The sequence below is a fragment of the Sus scrofa genome, chromosome 5 (genome assembly GCF_054392235.1).
Source record: "Sus scrofa isolate SSC_HxYL_T2T_F1_AM1 chromosome 5, Sscrofa_HxYL_maternal_Yorkshire_Landrace_v2.0, whole genome shotgun sequence".
Classification (NCBI taxonomy): domain Eukaryota; kingdom Metazoa; phylum Chordata; class Mammalia; order Artiodactyla; family Suidae; genus Sus; species Sus scrofa.
This window is the reverse complement of record NC_139387.1, coordinates 20,632,556-20,645,584: the sequence shown is the minus strand read 5'-3', so window position 1 is coordinate 20,645,584 and position 13,029 is coordinate 20,632,556. Positions and strand designations below refer to the sequence as shown.

The 13,029-nt window shown below is 48.5% G+C and overlaps 1 long non-coding RNA gene across 2 annotated transcripts in view; it reads left to right on the top strand.

Moving 5' to 3' along the window:
• Positions 1–12,693, top strand: part of LOC146403186 (uncharacterized) — a 41,469-nt gene extending 28,776 nt beyond the window's left edge. Inside the window, exons 4-5 of one of the 2 annotated variants that reach the window (XR_014803248.1) lie at positions 5,773–5,914; positions 12,526–12,693. This is a non-coding gene — a long non-coding RNA (uncharacterized LOC146403186). Of the gene's footprint in view, positions 1–5,772; positions 6,079–12,525 lie in introns of those variants that run through there. The other variant, XR_014803247.1, reaches the window with a different exon arrangement.
• Positions 12,694–13,029: the final 336 nt, after the last annotated feature.

The following is a 13,029-nucleotide window of genomic DNA, read 5'->3' as shown; positions in this document are numbered from 1 at the left end:
CTGTGGCTCAGAGGGTTAAGAACCTGACATAGTCTCCATGAGGATGTGGGTTGGATCCCTGGCCTCGCTCAGTGGGTTAAGGATTTGGTGTTGTTGCACCTGTGGTGTAGGTCACAGATGCAGCTCAGATTCAGTCCCTGGCCTGGGAACTTCCATATGCTGTGGGTGTGCCCATTTAAAAAAAAAAAGAAAGAGGAGTTCCCATTGTGGCATAGCAGAAAGGAGTCTGACTAGCATCCATGAGGATGCAGGTTCAATCCCTGACCTTGCTGAGTGGGTTAAAGATCTGGCGTTGCCTTGAGCTCTGGTGTAGGTCACAGACCTGTCTCAGATCTGGCGTTGCTGTGACGTAGGCCAGTGGCCACAGCTCTGATTGGATCCCTAGCCTAGGAACTTCCGTATGCCGTGGGTGCACCCCTAAAAAAAATAGGAAAAAAAAAAAAGAACTCTGGTCCTCAGAGTTTTCTGGAGTTTGGAATTGTTGGATAAGGGATTGGACATTATGCTATTATCTTTTAAGGATGATTGTACAATACTTGGTGGGAACTTGAACAAGCCAAAGAACTTGGGGTGGGGTGGGGTGATAGTTACCTGAAGGTGGTTGGCACATGACAGCTCCAGGGGACCCCAGGAAGGTTTTGCTTTTTTTTTTTTTTCAGTTGCATCCAAGGCATATGGACGTTCCCGGGCCAGGGGTCAAACCTGCACTGCAGCTGTGACCTGCACCTGCACCACAGCTGTGACAATGCCGTATCCTTAACCCACTGAGCCACAGGGGCTCAGGAATGCTTTGCTTTGATCAGGGCTGTCACCATCCAGCCACCCTTAACTCTGCCAACAAAGGGATCTGAGAGCTCTGAAGAGCAGAGTGTGGCTGAGCCTGGTGCAGGGTGGGCAGCAGACCTTTAAGATCCTGGCTGGGCAGAGCCATGGTCGGCAGGCGGGATGTCACCTCCCCAAGGTAACGCCTCCTAGGATGCTGGGGAGTTGGCATCCTAGATGGTAGCTGCAGGGATAAACCCTTTTGTCTGTGCTTTTGGCTTGGCTCAGCCCTGCCCTATGCTCCGCTGCTCCTGCCAGCCCCAGGTTATCTCCCTGGTGCTTGCCAGCCTGCCTGAGACCTGGCATTTGCTCACCCATGTTCTCTTGCCATCGCCACAACCAAGAGCAGCCTCAGGTTTTCTGGGACCCTAGGAGCATGTATTTATTGAATAGCTACCATGTGCAAGTCACAAGGTTGACCTTGGGGACCGTCTCCTCATTATTCTCTCATCTGGAAGGCACACCTCTCCCAGAGCACGAGCCCTAGCATCCTTCAGATTCCACTTGGTCATGAATCACAATCACCATCCTTCTTCCCAAGGCCTGTAGCCTGTAGCGTTTATTGGCCTCCCATTCCTTGGCTCTGAATTCAGCTCATGACCTTTCTTGTATCTTGTCTCACGCTTTGGTGCTTGAATTTTTATTTGAGTGCTCTGTCTTTCGAATCAGTTAGGGCTAAGGTCTTGACCTGGGTTCAAGCTATCCCCAAAGTAGGCACCCGACCCTCCTTCCTTAAACACGTGTGGAATGCAGAAGTGACCCCAGGGGAGGAAGGCAAAGCCCAGCAAAGGAGAGGTGGAAAATGGTGCCTGGGGCCCTCAAAACATTTGCACAGAGCATTCCTAAACCGACAGCAAGATTTATAGTGTTAGCACCTTCCCATTACAGAGGCTGTTTTCGTGACTGGGGGAGGCTGTGTGATTTCTGTACCTGGAAATTTCGAAAAATGGTAACAACTGCCTTGCATGGGCTCATTACACGTGCTCTGTAGTCACTCAGTAGCTTTTTTAACATAGAGGATTTTCCTCGGGCTAGAATGGCTCAGGTCGGGACCTCTTGGAAAGCCTTTGGAGTTTCCTAACAGTGTGTGGCTGCGAAGTAGGGCCACAGACTGAAGAAGTTCAATGATTTCCTGCTGGGTTCTGTTTCTTAGTACAAAGAGGAGCTACAAAGAGAGAAAAGTACTAGCTTAAAAGCTCCCTCTACTCTCCGTATTACTCCTTCTCTTGAGTGTTCTGCTTGTAGCGTCCCATACTGGTAGGCTATTCGCTTATTTATTTGTTCATTCATTCACTCATTCATTCAAAGTCTAGTGAGAGCCCATTGCTAAATTAAGGAATTTTACTAGCCAGAAATAAACCACTGGTAGCTTGAAACTGACCAGGGTGGGAGTATTTACACCATGGGAATTGGTAAGTGCTACAGGTTAGGGGTATTTTATTTGTCTCCAAAATAAAAACAAAAAACACTCCAACATTTATTGGCGATTTATCACATGCCAGAACTGTGCTGAGTTCCAGCAGCACAAGAATGAACAAGACAGCTTGGTCTCTGCCCACAGGGAGTTTTCAGTCTAGAACTTCACCGTGCAGTATAGTAGTCTTTAGCTACTAGCCACCACTGTGGCTACTTAAATTTAAATTCATTGGAATTAAATATAATAATAATTTCCTGGGCGTTCCTGTTGTGGCTCAGCAGAAACAAATCCGACTAGTATCCATGAGGATGAGGGTTCGATCCCTGGCCTTGCTCAGTGGGTTAAGGATCAGGCATTGCTGTGAGCTGTGGTGTAGGTCGAAGATGAGGCTCAGATCTGGTGTTGCTGTGGCTGTGGTGTTGGCTGACAGCTTCAGGTCTGATTCGATCCCTAGGCTGGGAACTTCCATATGCCACAGGTGTGGCCTTAAGAAAAGCAGAAAAAAAAGCAAAAAAACACAAAAATTTCCTCAGTCACTAGCTATATTTAGCTATATTTCAAGTGCTCAGTAGCCTCTGTGGTTCTTGGCTATCATATTGGACAACACAGATGCAGTTAACTTCCATGAGTGCAGAAAATTCTCTTGGATGCTGTCTAGAGGCAGAAGGAGGAAGAGGAATGGGGAAGGCAGATGGGTCACGTATCCGGACCCAGGGAAGACCTTCGAAATGATAGAACCAAGAGCTCTAGACTGTGGCTTTTAAGCTTTTTTGATGAAAATCCCTTTTAAGACATACAAATGATCTCTCTCTCTCTCTCTCCACACATATATCAAGACTTTCATGAAACAGGAGTTCCTTTTGTGGCTCAGCCAGTTAAAAACCCTACATAGTTTCCGTGAGGATGCTGTTTTGATCCCTGGCCTCCATCAGTGGGTTAAGGATCCAGTATTGCTGCAAGCTGCAGCACAGGCCACAGATGCAGCTCAGATTGGTGTTGCCATGGCGGTGGCATAGGCTGGCAGCTGCAGCTCGGATCTGAGCCCTAGCGAGAGAACTTCCATATGATGCAGGTGCGGCCCCAAAAAGAAAAACAAACAAACAAACAAAAAAAAAACAAAGAGTTTCATGAAACAATATAATAGTATTCAGCCTTACCACATGGGATGCACTCTGATTTAGTTTATTTAACCCTTTTCTTTTCATTTTATTATTTTATTTTTTTGTCTTTTTAGGGCCACACCCATGGCATCAAGAAGATCCCAGGCTTGGGGTCAAATCGAAGCTACAGCTGCTGGCCTATACCACAGTCACAGCAACATGGGATCCAGGCCACATCTGCAACCTACACCACAGTTCATGGCAATGCCAGATCCTTAACCCACTGATTGAGGCCAGGGATCAAACCCGAACCCTCATGGGTTTGTTACCACTGAGCCATGCCGGGAACTCCTTTATTAATTTTTTTTTTAATTTGAAAAAAGTAAATTTTTTTTTTCTTTTTTGTCTGTCCTGAGGCATATGGAGTACCTAGGCCAGGGATCAGATTCAAACCACAGTTGTGACCTATGCCACAATTGTGGCAATGCCGGATTCTTAAACTACTGTGCTGGCCCTGGGATTGAACCTGTGTCCCAGTTCTGCAGAGATGCCACCTCTCCAGGTGTGCCACACTGGGAATGCCTATTCATTTTACTTAAAAAATATATTTGTACACTGGTTAGTCCACTCTTCTGCTCATATCCCCTGAAAAATACTGCTTTAGACATTAGGGGATGTAGGACAGGGTGAAGGGTTAGAGAAGAGTGAGAAAGACTTCCTGAAAGGGACCACAGTGGCTTTTGGAAGAAGAGAAAAAGGAATACGTCTCAAAGGGAATTAACTTGGGGTGGAGGACACGGGCCACAAGGGACTGAAATTCACTCCCCACACCTAGGTGGCACCAAAGCCTCTCCCCTCCACTGACACCTCCCCCCCTCCCCGATCCCAAGCCCTTTCATCTGGCCTTGAGTGTAAATCATTAGCTCTGGCAGGGGATACAAAGCAGGACCACAGTGCTAACACAGGTATGTGTGGGAAGGGCCTGGAAGAAACTCAACAATGCAGATGAATGTCTTTAGATCCTGAGGGGTTGGGTGATGGAGAAAGGTCAGCTCATTTGGCAGGGGCCCACTTGACCCCATTGCCTGGGGTGGGGTCGAGGAGAACTCTGCTTTTGGCCCCGGGCCACTGCAACACCTGGGAATCCCAAGAAGTTTTCCCTAAATCCCTTTTGCTGCAGCACCAGCCACTTCATCATGTTCTGATCAGGGTCTCTGGGAGAAACAGCTTCCCGAGTCCTGAGAATCACTACATCCATTCATTTATTCAACGTCCTTGAGATGTTTCTGTGTAGAGCGGTGCTTCCTTGGCTCAGCCTCAGGCAGGTGGGCCAGACAAGCGGTGCAGCTAAATCTGTGTGCAGTGCTAAAGGGCTCCCTCTCATAGGTTAGGAGATTAATACCGGAGTTCCCTGATGGCACAGAGGGTTAAGGACCTTGCATTGTCCCTACTGTGGCTGGGGTTCGATCCCTGGCTTGGGAACTTCTGCATGCCCCCAGCTTGATCAAAAAAAAAAAAAAAAAAAAAAAACAGATGAAATCTCACAGAGGAGGGAGTTTTTAAATTATTTATTTATTTTGCTTTTAAGGGCCACATGTGTGGCATAGGGAGGTTCCCAGGCTAGGGGTCCAATTGGAGGAGCAGGTGCCAGCCTACAACAAGCCACAGCCACAGCAATGCCAGATTGGAGCCACATCCGCAACCTACCATGACAGCTCACAGCCACACTGAATCCTTAATCCACTGAGTGAGGCCAGGGATCCAACCCATATCCTCATGGATACTCATCAGATTCGTTTCTGCTGGGCTACAACAGGAGCTTCTGGCTTTTTTTTTTTTTTTTTTTTCCCAATAGCCCTACCCATGGAAGTTCCTGAGCCAGGGATTGAATCTAAGCTGCTGCCAGATACTTTAACCCATTGTGCCCGGTGTGGAATCGAACTTGTGCCTTGGCAGTGACTCAGGCTGCTGCAGTGACCCAAGCCACTATAGGCAGATTCTTAAGCCGCTATGCCACAGCAGAAACTCCAGGCTATTTTTTTTTTTTAAAAACATTGGAGTACAGTTAATTTACAAAATTGTGTTAGTTTCAGGTGTACAGCAAGGTGATTCAGTGATTCAGGTATACATATAATTTAAAAAAATTTTGGAGTTCCCGTCATGGTGCAGTGGAAACGAATCTGACTAGGAACCATGAGGTTGCCGGTTCCATCCCTGGCCTTGCTCAGTGGGTTAAGGATCTGGCATTGCCATGAGCTATGGTATAGGTCACAGATGCGGCTCAGATCCTGTGTTGCTGTGGCTGTGGTGTAGGCTGGCAGCTGAAGCTCCGAGTGGACCCCTAGCCTGGGAATCTTCTTATGTCACGGGTGTGGCCCTAAAATGCAAAAATAAATAAATAAATAAAGGTTTTTTTTTTTGTCTTTTTTTCAGGTACTTGCAAGGCTATCTTAAAGTCTTCACACAGAGGTCAGATGTCAGGAGGGCTGCAAAGATTCCTCCTCTGAGAGGCCAACTCTGGAGCCTTCACTCATTCAGCCCAATTGCTGGCCACCTATTCTGCGCACTGTGCTAGGTGCTGGGGTCACGTCTGAGGACAAAGCAGACCCAAATCCCCAATCTCCTGGAGCTGAGACATGGGTGGAAGTGGGGAGGAATGGAAGGACAGGCACCGGCAGGCCTGTACCTCTAGCACAGCAGACGGTGTGGAGCTATAAAGAACTTCATGACTCACCCGAATTAAGATAATCCTTATAACAACACTTAAAGTGGTTAGGGCAGGCCAGATCACCGTCTTACACCTGATAAATGTGTGCTCGAGAAAGCAGTATCTTTATTGCACTCATGAAAAAACTAAGGCCCAGAGGGTGGCAGACTCAAGCTCATGAAAGTAGCGACAGGGCTGGGACAAGGCCTCGGAGTTTACTTATTTAATTTTTTTTTGTCTTTTTAGGGCTGCACCTGAGGCATATGGAGGTTCCAAAGCTAGGGGTCCAATCAGAGCTGTGGCTGCTGCCCTACACCACAGCCACAGCAACGCAGGATCTGAGCCACATCTGTGATCTACACCATAGTTCGCCGCAACGCTGGAGCCTTAACCCACTGAGTGAGGCCAGGGATTGAACTTGTGTCCTCATGGATGCTAGTCAGATGGGTTTCCTCTGAGCCATGACGGGAACTCCTGGATTCGGGGTTTAGAGCTTCCCAACTTTCACTCTTTGACGGGTCACCCAGTCCGAGTGGGGCCAGAGTGTCCCTCAGTTTACCCTGCTTCACCAAGGAGAGGCACCTGGGCCCAGGTGAGGGTAAGGGGACTTGCTGGGTGGCAGTGGGGGTGTCTGGGCACCATTTTATCATTCCCAGTGACCAGTGGGCATAACCAGCTTGTGACAGGCCTTCCAGAGAGGGAAGGCACAGGTGCAGTCGTGGAACCTGGGAAAATGACATAGGGATTCTGGTACTCAACTGCTTATGATAATATCAAGACTTACACAGCACTTAGCACTTACTGTGGGCTAGACTAAAAAGTTAAAAAAAAAAAAAAAGAAAGGCTTTACATGTGGCGTTCCCATCGTGGCTCAGTGGTTAACGAATCCGACTAGGAACCATGAGGTTGCAGGTTCGATCCCTGGCCTTGCTCAGTGGGTTAAGGATCCGGCGTTGCCGTGAGCTGTGGTGTAAGTCGCAGACGCGGCTCGGATCCTGAGTTGCTGTGGCTGTGGCGTAGGCCAGTGGCTACAGCTCCATCCGATTCGACCCCTAGCCTGGGAACCTCCGTATGCCGAGGGAGCAAAAAAGACAAAAAAAAAACCCAAAAAAACCCCACAAAACTTTACATGTGTTAATTCAGGTAACCCCCTCCCCCAGCACGCACTATTAAAGATAAAGTCCCCCTTTTTTTTGCTTTTAAGGGCCGGATCCGAGGCATATGGAAGTTGCCAGGCTAGGGGTCTAACCCGAGCTACAGCCACCAGCCTACACCACAGCCACAGCAACGCAGGATCTGAGCCGCGTCTGCGACCTACACCACAGCTCACCGCAACACCAGATCCTTAACCCACTGAGTGAGGCCAGTGAACCCAAAACCTCATCGTTCCTCCTTAGACCATGGGAACTCCAACATAAAGTCCTTATTTTAGGAACAAAGATTAAAGATCCTATTTTAGGAACAGGGAAACTAAGGCATTGACAGGTAAAGAACCTGCCCGTGAAGAGTTCTCCTAGGGTTTCAAGCTTCGTAGACCAGCGAGAGGGCTGCTTCTGGGTCCCTGGGTCTTTCTGTCCTATCTCCCTAGGTTTACACCTGCAGAGCGCTGCTCAAACATGACTGCAGCAAGGCCTCCCCCGAGGCCGCAGTGCTCGTGGGCGGGGCTGAGGGGCAAAAAGGAACTGGAAGAACAAAAGGAAGCTTTGTGTCGGGGTGGGAGTCCCCTTAGAGCCGCAGCCAAGGTGGGAACGCAGGGGGGTGCAGGGAGGGACGGAGAGAAGGCGTCAGAGCCCAGGACTGCGAGGATCGCGGGGTATGGGGACTGGTGGGCGGCGAGAGGGACCCTAGATTTTAAAAATTCTTAAAGGACTCTCTGGAGCGGGAGGGGGCGGGTAGCCGTTTCTTGGCTCGGCCGGACCCTACTTTCGGCTCCTTTCCCGAGCAATCCGCGTGGGGAAGCCGCATTCCGGCGGCCCGCTGCCTTTTGTCTTCTCTGCCTTCCCCGGGGCCCTGGTGCCCTTCACCCCGAGTAGAGTCAGCGGCGGGCGCCTGGGTGTCCCCAGCTCCGAGGGCTCAGGGCTGTCCGCCTGTCCCATGGCCCCAGCCCAGTCTGGGTTCGCACCCCTGGGCTGGGCTTCCCGCGCCCTCTGACCGCCACTTCCCCAACGTCCCCCAGCTGGGAGAGTCGCCTGGTTTCCAGTTTGTCCTGGGATTCCTGGGAGCACAGGGTGATTCCCGGAGCACCTGCAACCAACCTGAGTCTCCTAAGCTAAGATGGGGGAGCATTCTCCTAACACTCAAGGGAAAAATCTTGGGTGTACGTGTGTGGCCCGCCCTATAAATTTAGGGTAAAGATTGACTATTAAAAAGCAAACTTGGAGTTCCCATTGTGGCTCAGCAGTTAACAAATCCGACTAGGAACCAAGAGGTTGAGGGTTCGATCCCTGGCCTTGCTTAGTGGATTAAGGATCCGGTGTTGCTGTGAGCTGTGGTGTAGGCCAGGGGCTACAGCTCTGATTCGACCCCTAGCCTGGGAACCTCCATATGCCGCGGGAGCGGCCCTAGGAAAGGCAAAAAGGCAAAAAGACAAAAAAAAAAAAAAAGCCCCCAAAACCAAAAAAACAACCTTAGGAGTTCCCGATGTGGCTCAGCAGTAATGAACCCGACTATTTTATCCATGAGGACGTGAGTTTGAACTCTGCTTCGTGGGTTTGAACTCTGCTTCGTGGGTTAAGGGGGTCCATCCAGCTTTGCTGTGGCTGTGGTGTAGCTGCAGCTTTGATACCATCCCTAGCCTGGGTGAATTTCATATGCCACAGGTGCAGCCCTAAAAAGCAAAAAATAAAATAAAAAGCAACCTTAAATACCTTTGTTTTTTGGAAAAAAATAAATGCAAAACCTTTTATATACCCATTTTTTTTAAATTAAACCTTTCGACATAATTGTAGACACATGGAGCTGTCAGAAATAACACAGAGAAATCCCATGTACTCTTCACCCAGTTTCCCCCAAGGGTAGCATCTTGCAAAACTATCGTACTTTGTCACAAACAAGATGTTGACATTGATAATGTGAAGACACAAGACGTTTCCATCACTACAAGGATCTCAGGTGTTGTCCTTGTATGGCCACACTCATTTCCCTCTGGCCCCATTTCCTCCTTAATACCCCCCAGGCGCAGGGGGTGGGGGGCACTCGCTAAGCTGTTCTCCATTTCTGCAATTGTGTCATTTCAAGAATGGAAACCTACAACGTGTAACCTTTTGGAACGGGCTTTTCTCACTTAGCATAATTCCCTGAAGACTCATCTGAGCTGTTGCAAATATCTTCTTTAGAGCTGAGAATTATCCCACCATATAGATGTGGTACCCCAGTTTAACCATTCACCTGAGAAGGACATCTGTATTGTCTCTAGTTTTTAGCTATTTTAAGACTTGTGTGAAGATAAAGTTTTTATTTCTTTAAGATCAATGCCCAGGAGTGCAAATGCTGAGTTGTAAGCTTAAATTTTTTTTTTTTTTTTTTTTTGCTTTTTAGGGCTGCACACGTGGCATGTTGAAGTTCCCAGGCCTGGAGTCAAGTTTTAGCTGTAGCTGCCAGCCTACACCACAGCCACAGCAATGCCCGATCTGAGTCATGTCTGTGACCTACACCACAGCTCACGGCATTGCCAGATCCTTAACCCACTGGGCGAGGCCAGGGAGCAAACCTGCGTCCTCACGGATGCTAGTCAAATTCGTTTCCACTGAGCCACAAAGGGAACTCCTAAGCTTAGATTTTTAAGGAACTCACCCAATTGTATTTCAGAGTGGCTGTGCCAACAGCAATGTATGAACGTTCCAGTTTCTCCACACGTGCATTTGGTGATGTCCATTTATTTTTCTTTCTTTCTTTTTTTTTAACGACTGCCATGTGGTGTGTGGAAATTCCCAGGCTAGGGTCAAATTGGAGTGGCAGCTGAGGCCTGCACTGCAGCCACAGCAACTCCAGACCCTTAACACCCTGAGTGACGCCAGGGATTGAACCCAAATCCTCATGGATTCTGATCCGGTTCTTAACCCGCTGAGCCACAACGGGAACTCCAACTTTTTACTATTGTACAATGTCTCTATTTCTGGCAGTTTTCTTTGCTGGGAAGTCTACTTTATCTGATATTAATATTGCCACTTCTGCTTTCCCTTGGCTGCTATTTCATGACCGATCTTTTTTTTTTTTTTTTTCATTCTTTTACTTTCGACCTGCTTATCTCATTGATTTGAAATGAACCTTTTATAGACACATCTATAAGAGAAACCTCAAAGAGGATTTTAATAGACTGCCCACTCATTTTAGAACTGGAATCCTATAACAAGGTGATAACTGCCAAAGATTCCTGTGGGTCGGGCCATCCCGATTATTGTGCTGACCCCATTGCCTTTTAAGGTAACCAAACCCACCTTGCCTCTGGTGGTCAACTGCAGCCCCTCCCCCTCCAGGCTGGGACCCATCATTGCGATCAAAATCAGGAAGCCCATTTCCATAGCAGCCTGTCCATCTTCATTCCTGCGCATGCAGAGAAAAACCAGCTCAGCCCTTTTTAAGAATGCTGTGCTTCTCTTTCTCAATGCCTCAGTGAAGGGCAGGTCCTCTAGGCTCTCTTGGGGGAATTATTTAGGGGCGAGTGACTGGATTGTACATGATAAATCCGATTCAGCATTCCTCTCTCCTTAAGTCTTTGGATTCCTTTCTCTGCATTATGCAATAGGATTTCTCGTGTTGCAGCTTCGTTTATGGAACAACACCGCTCTTGAATCCAGCTTTTAACCCATTAACTAAGGAAAGAGATCAAATCATTTCCAGCTGCTGGAGTGAGCACGTCGAGTTTGCAATCTCGGAACTCCTGTACAGAAATTCAGCCCAGGTCTCAAACTGTGTTCCTTCCTTTCTGGTTTAGTGCCTTGAGAATTTTCTCCCACACATATTCCCCAAGTTTGTGTCTATATAAACTGGCAAAATCTCTGCAATTCTTGTGAGTCTTCACTAGGGTCAGATTTTGGAACGGACCCCTCGGTATGTGTCTGAGGCATCCTTTGCACCTTAAGTGCCTCTGGTGAGGCTGTTACAGATTCTCCAAGCAAGACAGGACCAGCCTCGTTAGACAGAGAAGGAGGGGCTGCCTCTGCCAGCCAGTGAGATTTCGTGGGGTCTGGACATTTAGCATCCTCATCCCAAGGCCCCTTTGCTCATCCTTAGGATTCCTCCCCAGTCCCTTGGCTTTCCCAGAAGACCTGGCAAGGTTGTGATTTCAATGCATGATGTAATCCAACAACCTGTCGAATCAGGCTTCAGCTGCATCAGCCCTACAGCTCCAGGAGTTGAGATTCATTTAGAACGTCTTAGAGAGCAGCTTGGTCCTTTTGAGCCAAAATTTTTTTTTCTTTTTTTGCTTTTTAGGGCTGCCCCTGCTGCATATGAAAGTTCCCAGGCTAGGGGTCAAATTGAGCTACAGCTGCCGCCTACACCACAGGCACAGCAATGCAGGACCTGAGCCATGTCTTTGACCTACACCACAGCTCACGGCCAGGCCGGATCCTTAACCCGCTGAGTGAGGCCAGGGATCGAACCCACATCCTTATGGATCCTAGTTGAGTTCGTTAACCACTGAGCCACTAAGAGAACTCCTTTGAGTCAAGAATTTAAAATGTTGAGCCTCAGTGGTTAACGAATCTGACTAGGAACCATGAGGTTGTGGGTTTGATCCCCGGCCTCCCTCAGTGGGTTGAGGATCTGGCGTTGCTGTGGCTGTGGTGTAGGCCGGCAGCTACAGCTCCAATTAGACCTATAGCCTAGGAACCTCCATATGCCTCGGGTGCAGCCCTAGAAAAGACCAAAAAAAAAAAAAAAAATGTTAAGCTTGCTGTTTCTTTTCTTTAAGCTCATTAGTACAGCCAAGGCAGACAGACCACAGAGTCCTTGATCTCCTGTTCCCCTCTTGCATCAAGAGGGAAGGCCAGGAGTTCCCCTGTGGTGAAGTGGGTTAAGAGCCTGGTATTGTCACTGCAGTGGTTCGGGTTGCTGCTGTGACTTGGGTTCTATCCCTGGCCTGGGAATTTCCACATGCCACAGGTGCAGCCACCCCGACCCCCACCAAAAAAAGAGGGAAGGCCATGGTGCCTCTTGATCTTGCCTGCTGTTGGAATCACTTAGGGGCCTGGAGGCCTGCGTCCCAACCTCAGAACTAATGAACTGGAATCTCTAGAGCTGGGACCTGGCAATGTTTGGAGATCTCACTAGGTTATTCAAATGTGCATCCAGGGCAAAAACCCCCAGGTGAAGTTGGAATAGGGGAAAGAGCTTGGGATTGGGTATCCGGAGATGTGGTTTCCTTCATTAAGCTTCTCGCTCGGTGGCTTTGGACGAGTCACATGATCCCTGTGAACCTCGGTCTCTACCTCTCTGGGCCAGAGCCAGTAATAACTACTGCCTGTCATACCTCACAGGATTGTAATGAGGATCAAATGCATAAGCGCCTTGGGAACTGTAAGCCGTTGTCCAATGGGAGCGCTAATCATATCAGGTGCATCATCTCGGGTTTCTTCGATCTGCTTGACTTGGTTGCAAGCACCGCTCGGGCTCTGCCAGGGACTTTCTGCTTCACCCACAGGCAGGTACACATCCCATAATGTTTGTTGGCATTAGGCGGTTCTCAGGCCTGTTTGCTTGCTGTCCTGTATCAGTCTCTTCTTATGAGGGCTAGATTCCTCCTTCCCCTAATTCCAGCCAGGGCAACCTTTGGCTGGGGTTCATCAGACCTCTGGGGTACCTGTGTACTCAGGAAGAGCAGATTTAAAGTCTTACTGCTGTAGAGCACAGGGAACTCTGTCCAGTCACGTGTGGTAGACCATGATGGAAGATAGTATGGGAAAGACTGGGTCACTTTGCTGTACAGCCGAAATTGACAGAACATTGCAAATCAGCTATAATAAAAAAAAGTTTTTTAAAAT